General features: G+C 36.3%; 1 non-coding gene and 1 pseudogene across 1 annotated transcript; both read left to right on the top strand.

The window, feature by feature from the left end:
- The first annotated feature begins 890 nt into the window (after nucleotides 1–890).
- LOC127087865 (beta-galactosidase 6-like) lies at nucleotides 891–9,591 on the top strand (annotated as a pseudogene).
- On the top strand, nucleotides 6,053–6,161 carry LOC127089160 (small nucleolar RNA R71). Its single transcript, XR_007790932.1, has one exon. It is a non-coding gene; the product is annotated as a small nucleolar RNA R71 (small nucleolar RNA).
- Nucleotides 9,592–9,892: the final 301 nt, after the last annotated feature.

The raw sequence follows: 9,892 nt of genomic DNA, 5'->3' as shown, positions 1-9,892 counted from the left end.
AGGGTTCTGGTTTCTATAGGAAAAATTCCACTACGCCAAAAATGACTTTTAACAGCGCATCTTAGACAGCGCTTTTAAAAGAAAGCGCTGTCTAAGGTTAAAATTAAAATAAAACACGGAAACTGTTCCAAAAAAATAATGAAAGCGCTGTCTAAGGGGGGGTCTTAGACAGCGCTTTCTAAAAGCGCTGTCTAAGACCCCTCTTAGACAGCGCTTTTAAATATAGACCTTAGTCAGCGCTTTTGATAAAGCGCTGTCTAAAGTCTTTAAATTAAAAAAAAAATTAAAACAAAAGCGCTTTCGAATAGGTTTGATATTTCTGTATATCCATGACGGAACGTTCTCGAAAAAAAGAGAAGGTTTTCAGAACAAAGGAAAACGACAATGTCGTTTTTAGAAACGGAAATCCAGTTCTCGTCGCTCAGCCACTCACCGTTGTCCGCGCCCTAACCAGCAATGGCGGCGCTCGTGTTCTTGCCACGCCGCCTACTCTGAACCCTAACTCCGACGAGTTCGAAGCATGCAAAACCCCAATGATCAAGGTGAACGACGAGCCTCAAGAAGAAGATGTCAAACCTTCCGTGGGGCGGCGTTCAATGCTCCCGTTTGACGATTTTCTAAAGGCTACGAACACACAAGTTGTCACTGTTGACGAATCGATGAAATCAATGGAAGTTGAATCAACGATTCCAAAGAATACGGAGAGTGCCGATGTTGATGTGGTTTATGAGACTCAGGAATCGGTTAAGACTGGATTCGTAGATGAATCGCTGAAGTCAACGGAAGTTGAACTACCTATTGTGCAATCTGGAAATGTTAGGGTTCAAGGCCGATGCATTGCCACACCATATAAATTGGAAATGATGCAAGAAATAATGTTGTTAGTGAGGTATGGGTAACTTCTTGTTTCCTTATGTTAGTTTAGTTTAGTTTAAATGATGTTGATGAAAGCTTTCCCTTTTACTTAGTTTTGTGCCTGTAACTTGGCTATTTCATTTGAATATGATGTTGAGTTTATTGGTGGATGAACCCATTCGTTTGATTTATGGACAGTTTTTATGTTCATCAATCTGTATTCTTGGAGTCTGTTGATACCTCTTGGAGGCTAGAGGCTTGTGGCCACATTAACTCTGCTGCTTACCCCCTCCTTACACTGTTAAACATGCTAGAGATTGAGCCATATAGGAAGGTATTGAATCACTATTTTTTAATTGTTTTGTTTGTTTGTTTGTTAGTGTTGCATTTGTAATGTGCTTTTGTTATTTTAACTAGGCTGATTTCACCCCTGAGGAAATGAAGGCTCGGAAGCGGATTCTTAAAGTATGTTCAACTATTTTCTTTCTTTCCCCACTTTTATAGAGCTTTCATGATATTATTGTTTAAATTGAATTGAATGTTGTTGTTGTTGTGAATGCATGCTAGATGCCTAAATTTTCTGTTTATATTACTAGCTTGATTCAGATGAAGCTTCAGTTTTGCCTGTTAATAAGCGAAGAAAAGGCATCAGTGAGCCACTTCCTGAGCCAAATAAGAATGAACAAGCTCTTTCAGAGTCAGCTTTGAATAAACTTGTTGGAGCTGCTGAAGTCTTTGACTTAGAGGTGTATAAATTGTGTTCCAATTTCAATTGATAGTCTTCAACTTCTCTTTCTTCTGTGTCTGTGGCCAACCCATTTATGTCTTACGTATCTTTAGGAGAAAAAAGCACCAACAACCCTGATGTGTAGTCTAAAGCCTTACCAGAGTCAAGCTCTGTATTGGATGACAGAAATTGAGAAGGGAGCTGATGATGAAAATGCTGATAGAAATCTACATCCTTGCTGGTCAGCCTACAATATATGCAATGGGTAAGTACTAATAGTACATGGTTCCTCAAACAAAACGTAGCTTTTACCTCAATATCAGTATACATTTTAACCTGACATACTTTTTATCAGAAGGACAATTTATGTGAACATATTTACTGGGGAGGCGGCAAAGAAATTTCCACAAGCAACACAGAGAGCAAGAGGAGGAGTGAGTTTGTTTGAAGCCATCAATTTTGAAATACCAAATGCGACATGCACTTTGAACTGTTTGTCTTATTGCAGTTGTGTTTGTTTATTGTAGATTCTGGCGGATGCAATGGGACTTGGAAAGTTCAAGGAGCAAGTTGTCAAGACCGAATTTTGAGCCTAACAAAGGCTACCCAGATGAGAAAGATGTTGGTTTTCTGAAGGATTCAGAGATGGGTGGTTCTGGTTCTGGTGTTGGTGGGTCTAACAATAACAACGCTGTTGGTAGTAACTCAGGTATGCAAGAACTAACCCTAAGCTATCTTTGTGGAAGTAAAAAATTGAGTCTTGCTGATAAAGATGTTCATGGTGATGGTGATGATGAGAGTTTTCTGAATTCTTTTGATAAAATGAGTCAAAAGGGTAAAGAGGTTATGGTTTCTGAGAATTCAAACCAAGATGGGAAATGGGTTGAAAGAGATTTTCTTAGTTTGAGTGAAACAAGAGAGGATTCTTCCAAGGAGGATTGGATGTTATCCAAACCTATGTGTTTTGGAATCTTCATGAACCTCAACCCGGCAAGGTACCTGTCTATTTCTGAATCTCCTAGGTTTCTCCAACCTTGTTTTTATGTCATATTCTTTGATAAATATTGCAGTTGCAGATAATGCATATATTTTACAAAATTTAATTGATATACAACAAAAATAAATATTTTGTACACTTTAAATCAAATTATAAATATTAAATTATTAAAAATATTTAATTTTAATTATGATAATATATACATTTGTAACAGTATGATTTTAGCGGGAGATATGATTTGGTGAGATTCATAAAAGAAATTCAAAGTCAAGGACTGTATGTTTGTCTCAGAATTGGACCCTTCATTGAAAGTGAATGGACATATGGGTACTTTCTCTTTCACCCTAACAACTTTATATAAAAATGTAGTAAATATTATTTTTTATTTTTTATTTCTAATTCAAAATTGGATAAACTTGAAGAGGATTCCCATTTTGGCTACATGATGTCCCTGGCATTGTTTACCGAACAGACAATGAGCCATTTAAGGTACATTCATATTATAAATCATGTTCACTTATTTATCTATGTTATTTATATCACTCTTTTATGTATACATGTTTAGTTCTACATGCAAAATTTTACAACAAAAATTGTCAACATGTTGAAAGAAGAGGGTTTATATGCTTCACAAGGAGGCCCAATTATATTGTCACAGGTATATACATATAGAAATCCAATTATTAGTTTAATTTGACAAATTTTTCATCACCATTGAATTGAATGGTTAATCATTATAAGTGGAATAATATATAGATTGAGAATGAATATCAAAACGTCGAAAGAGCATTCGGTACGGCAGGTTCGCAGTATGTTGAATGGGCTGCAAAAATGGCAGTAGGCCTTAATACAGGCGTACCGTGGGTTATGTGCAAGCAAACAGACGCTCCTGATCCTGTGGTTAGTTCCACTAAGCTAAAACTATTTTGCTTATAATTTTTTGAAATTAATGCATGGATTTTCTACATGTTGATGCAGATCAACACATGTAATGGTATGAGATGTGGAGAAACTTTTACAGGACCAAACTCTCCTAATAAGCCTGCAATGTGGACAGAGAATTGGACATCATTGTAAGTTCATGATTTGCAAAAATAGACATTCATGTTCAACTAAATCAAATACTTATTTGCCTTTTTTTCTTTTTCTTGTTGAAGCTATCAAGTGTATGGTGGATTGCCGTATATACGGTCTGCTGAAGACATTGCGTTTCATGTCGCTCTTTTTGTAGCACGAAACGGAAGCTTTATCAATTACTATATGGTATGCATTCATTTCAATTATCTAAAATCAATCCAATACTATACAAATGTAATTAACATTGTTTGTAATTTAGTATCATGGTGGAACAAACTTTGGGAGAACTGCCTATGCTTATACTATAACAGGTTATTACGATCAAGCACCGCTCGATGAATATGGTAAGTGTATAACATCACTTTTTAATACTGCAAATGTAAAGGGAACAATGTTACTATCCAATTTCGCAATAGTTCATATGACTTGCTCCCCAAGTCAATAAGTATCTTACCAGATTGTCAAAATGTAGCTTTTAATACTGCAAATGTAAGTTATAACTTTTCTTCAGAATCAATTATTTGTGTAAATTGATTTCTCTGTTTCGTTTTAGTTGTTTTAATTATAGGACGAATATACAGGTAAGTACAACCAGCAACAGAAGGATCATAACTTCAAGACAAAACTTCAGCTCAGTTGATGAATGGCAACAACTTCAAGATGTGATTCCGAATTTCGATGACACTTCATTGAGATCAAACTCGTTACTCGAGCAAATGAATACAACTAAAGACACTTCGGATTACCTTTGGTATACTCTTAGGTGAGTTACGAGTTATGATCCGGTTTTTAATTATATCATGCTATATAGTGATGATTTTGGACTAATCTCTGAATTGATTGATTTTATGAACAGGTTTGAAAACAATTTATCTTGCAGTGCTCCAATACTTGTTGTTCATTCTGCTGCTCATGTTGCTCATGCTTTTGTGGTCAATCACTCAAGAAAAATGATCTTATTGTACTTCCATCAGAAAGCCCATTCAAGGTTGATACTGAGAACAATTTGACGGAGTCTTCAAAAGTTTCAAGGCTGTTTGATTTCTTAGAACATATTCAGAAATATTCTGATGAAAAAAGTATTGTTTTTAGTCAATGGAATTCATTTTTTGATCTATTGGATACGTTATTGAAGTTTATATTAACATTGGTTATGTATAGTTTATATTAAAATGAAAAAAGTTTATATTAACATTGGTTATTAACATTGGATTAATTGTTTTCAATTGCTTTGATTATAAGTTATATCTGATAATGCATGATTTCTTTATTTTTTTGTTTTCAATTGCTTTGATTATAAGTTATATCTGATAATGCATGATTTCGTTATATTTTTGTTTTCAATTGCTTTGAATTGGTATATATATATATTTGTTAGCCAAAAATTGGTAGAAAAAAGGCCAAAATGGCATATATAAAATGTGATTATTGTCTGTCAAAATCTGGTTGAAAACAGGTAGAAATTCTGGTTTATAAACCTGGAAAAAATGTGGTTTAAAACAAAAGCTTCAAAAATTTTCGTATACCTTAGACAGCGCTTTTGTAAAAAGCGCTGTCTAAGGGGGAATTAGAAAGTGCTTTAGGCAAAAGCGCTGTCTAAGGGGGGGGCTTAGACAGCGTTTTTTGAAAAGCGCTGTCTAAGGTATACCTAAAAAAATTAAAATAGGAGGGTCTTAGACAGCGCTTTTGGCCAAAGCGCTGTCTAAGGGGGTGGGGCTTAGACAGCGCTTTTTGAAAAGCGCTGTCTAAGGTATACCTAAAAAAATTAAAATAGGAGGGTCTTAGACAGCGCTTTTGGCCAAAGCGCTGTCTAAGGGGGGGGCTTAGACAGCACTTTTAAGATTTAAAAAAGCGCTGTCTAAACCTTTAGCAGCGGAGGTTTAGACAGCGCTTTAAAGCGCTGTCTAAGGCTAAAAAAAGCGCTGTCTAAGGTCTTGTTTGTTGTAGTGTTCGGATGACTCTTCCATCCAGGATTGTAAGTGTTTGGAAATGGGTTACCTTGGGTGTAATTCACTAGGTCGGTGTTCAGGTCGTTCAAAAGGTTACACTCCGTTGATTCGTGTCCTTTAGATCCCCATAGTTCACATTCTGTGTGGACTACTGTTGCGGTGTTAGTGTTTGTAGACATATGTTCGATCCTAAGGGCTAAAGTGTCCATTTTCGCCTGCATCCTGTCTAGAGAGCTTATCTCATGTATTCCACCTTGGGTCTCCTTTTTCTCTATTGATACTCGTTCAGTTCCCCATTGGTAATGGTTTTGGGTTGTATCCTCAATTAGGTCACAAGCTTCAGGATAAGGTTTGTTCATCAGCGCGCCACCTGCGGCAGCGTCGATGCTCATCTTTGTGTTATAATGGAGTCCATTGTAAAAGGTATGAACGATCATCCATTGTTCTAGGCCATGGTATGGGCAGACTCTTAATATCTCTTTATATCTCTCCCAAGCTTTGAAAAGCGATTCTCCTTGGTTTTGAGAAAATCTAGTTATTTGGTTTCGAAGAGCATCAGTCTTACTAGGGGAAATATCTAGCAAGGAATACTCTCCTAAGGTCTTCCAAGGTAGTTATTGAGTTAGCTAGAAGTGAATCTAACCATGAACATGCTATATCCCTGAGGGAGAAAGGAAATAATCTCAAACGTCTCGCATCAGGTGAAGCGCCGTTAGATTTAAAAGTGTCGGCCAGTTGGATAAAAACTTTTAAATGTTGATTTGGGTTCTCGGTAGCGAGACCTGCGAATTGGTTCTGTTGCACTAATTGCAACAAATATGGTTTTAGTTCGAAATTGTTTACAGGAATAAGGGGGTTTACTATACTCGAACTAGGTTCCTCGTCAGAGGGCTGGGCGAATTCCTTAAGGGGTTCCGGTCGCGATTCTCGGCCATAGCTTTCTTAATTCGGATGAGTAAGAGGCGTGTACGAGTATAACGTTCAGGTTCCGCTAAAGGATCTACTAAATTTCCGGTACTACGGGTTCTTCGTATTTACCGGCTAATAATGCCTTAGTCTAGACGGTGTAACAACAGGGTACGAAATATGACGAAGTTGGTCCCCGACAACGCGCCAAAAACTTGATCCTGTGAATTCGCAAGTGCACGAATCGCGTCAAAATAATATAAAAGAATATTGATCCCACAGAGACGAAATTGTCAATCTATCGATTTCTATTGTTAAGGTGTTTATCTAAGGCGGTATAAAACAGATATTGGGTTTGCAAAACAACGGTAAATAATAAATGCAGGAAAAGACAAGTTGAATATATTTCACGTCAGTTAAGTAATGTTTCGATTGTCTAAATAGAACTACTTATGAGGGAATATTTTCTACTCTTGAAAAGAATCCATTTAACATGAACTTTCGCTTTCTCATATTCAGAACCGAGTTTACCCTTAAATTAAGGCCTTTTATTGTCACTTATAAAAGGTGCGCAGAACGCTAAAGTAGTAAACTTATTTTTAAGAATCAAGACTCGTAAACTTAGTTGAAAAGTGATTTTGATTTGGAAAGTTTACCCAAGGAGTTTCTTGATTTTAAATCTATCAACGCGTCCGAAAACAGTTTCAAAAATAGTTTTTCCTTAAAGTGATAAAAAAACCCTAGTTACTAAGCCAGGATGCTTTCGCACTCCTCGAATAGTTAAAACTAACCTAGTTTGTTTCAGAAAACTCAAGTTATAAATCAAAACAGCCTTTAAAGTATTTCTACATATTCAATATGTGAAACATCTCTTTAACCGCGATCCTTACATTCTAATCTTTAAAAGATTTAGCCAGATATGGTAACACAAACAAACACAACGGTATTGATCATGATGATAAGTTTGTTTAAGAATGTGAGGCGTAAAGAGCGAGTAAAGAGCGTAAAATAAATAAAATAAAGCGAGTGCGGAAAATAAATAAAGTAAAGCGAGTGCGGGAAAATAAATAAAGTAAAGCGAGTGCGGGAAAATAAATAAAGTAAAGCGAGTGTGGGAAATAAATAAATTAAAGCGAGTGCGGAAAATAAATAAAGTAAAGCGAGTGTGGAAAATAAATAAAGTAAAGTGGGTGCAGCAAATAAATAAAGTAAAGCGAGTGCGGAAAATAAATAAGTTAAAGCGATGACAAATAAATAAATAAAAGCGATAAATAAGAACCTGCTCCAAAACGGAGGGCTTTAAATCTGGTACAAGAAAAATAAACATCCGACTCCTGAAGCTAAAGACGATAACAACTCGAAGTGACCCAACTCAATCTCACTAAGGTGCGATAATCCCCCGATGTGACAGATTACCGCTATTACAAATCATAAATATAGACTTAGTGTTGTAAACTAAGTTGGATGATTTAAAAATGAAATGGAACGAACTATTTATAGAGGATTTCAGCAGCTTGCAAAGACCATGGTGCCCTCCAACTTCTTCTTAGTGGGAACGTGATTTCCAAAGGTGGCGCCCGCCATTCCTTCATGGCGCCCGCCATGTTTGTAAATTGGAAAGATCATGGGAACGTGGCAGTTACCTCCTGGTTGAGGGCTGATGAGTAATGGCTTCTCCTATAGCGGTCACCATGTGCAACGCCATGTGTACAATTTTCGCGGAAAAACCCTAATTTTAGGTCTTTTTGCTTCGTTTCTTCCAAAAGAGTCTGAAAGTGCTAAATATCTGAAAACAAGATAAAAGAGAGCATAATACAAAAAAAATGAAAATAAATTCCTAATAAACATGTGAAATCCGAGTCAAAAACAAGTTGTAATTCAGTGTGATCAACAATCGTTAAATGCCATAATTATCAATGAACAAAAAATCAAATTAAAGATCAAATAAAATAACGTGATTTAAAGAAATAAATGGTAAACAAAATAAATGAAAATGTGATAAAGAAATAAAAAAATAAGAATAAAAAAAAATATTAAAAGGGTGAAAAATATTAGAAAGAAAAAAAAATAACAAGAAAGAAAATAAGATAAATTAAAAAAAAGGGTGTGTAAAAGAAAAAGGAGGAGTCCAAAAAGTAAAACCCCTTCAGGCCCACGCGTTGGGCCCAAGCTGAAGAACGTCTGGTCAATGGTCAATGGTGGACCATCAATGGAGCAGATCCGTTGGATCTAAATCCAAAGGTCCAAACGCACTGACCATGTGACTCATTAGGACCATTATATCAACATACTAAAAAAAGTAAGATAATTAAATGACTCAGATGCTAGGATGCAAGTGGTCATGGTCAAAGCACACTGCATCAGATATAGTCACCCCATTTGAACGCGCATCTAATCACAATAAAACACACAACACAATAATATTGGGTAATTCAAAAATAATTCAAAATATGGGAAAGCGCATGCATACCATCATATTAGACCTCTTGCCAATCAAAAATCAAAATCCAATAATCCTCAACCTCATGGGACAAACAATGATCCATTACACTCGGTTGGGATCACTGAAGTTTTCTCCATGCCAAGAATCATTTGATTCGATCCGAGCATGGAGAATTTTGGATTACAACATGAAGGATAAAAACCCTAAATAAAAAATTAAATGGTGGATGTGCAGTGACCGAAGCTTAAAACATATGGTTAAGCATTAGTGAAACATGACGAGCCTAGTCGTAACTTGTTTGAAGCGAAATGGTGGTGGTTTCTACCTTGCCCGAAAAAGTTGCAGAGGTGGATTCTGGTGGAGTTTTAGATCTGGGGTGATCTTGTTTTGAGGAGCTCTCTTGGTCTGGTTAGCTTCAAGGAAGTTAATGGAATGTGTTTGAGTGCTTAGGTTGTGTTGAAAATGGTTCAAATATTCCAACCATATGCTCTACTCTTAAGCTTTTTATGGGTGATTTATGCAGAGGTTTGATGTCTTTCAAAATTGGTTTAATGAGGGAGAATCATGTCCTATTTATAGAGAAGTTGATGGTGGATTAGGGTGTGTGATAAGTGCCAAAATGAAGGAATTTGTGTGAACCTGAAAAGGTGTAAAAGGGAAACTTATTTGCTAAGGGTGAATGAGTTGGCATCTATAATTATCCTCTATTCTCATGCTCTGCACAAGGGGTTCTTTTGTGAACCAATGGTGATCCCCACTTATTCCGAAACTTCATTTTGTTTGCACCCGAGTTTGGCAAGTTTGTGCTTTCTTTGGACCTCACTCTTATTGCACATGTACCAGCTTGTTACCTCCAATTAGGCCTGCATTTTGTGCCTCTAAATTTTGTTGCATAAGCTTGGTTAAATTGGAATGGAATGAAAATGACTTAGTGGTTT

Source organism: Lathyrus oleraceus, chromosome 5, assembly GCF_024323335.1.
Source record: "Lathyrus oleraceus cultivar Zhongwan6 chromosome 5, CAAS_Psat_ZW6_1.0, whole genome shotgun sequence".
Taxonomy (NCBI): Eukaryota; Viridiplantae; Streptophyta; class Magnoliopsida; order Fabales; family Fabaceae; genus Lathyrus; species Lathyrus oleraceus.
Note: the sequence above shows the minus strand (reverse complement) of the source record. Positions and strands in the feature narration are given on the sequence as shown.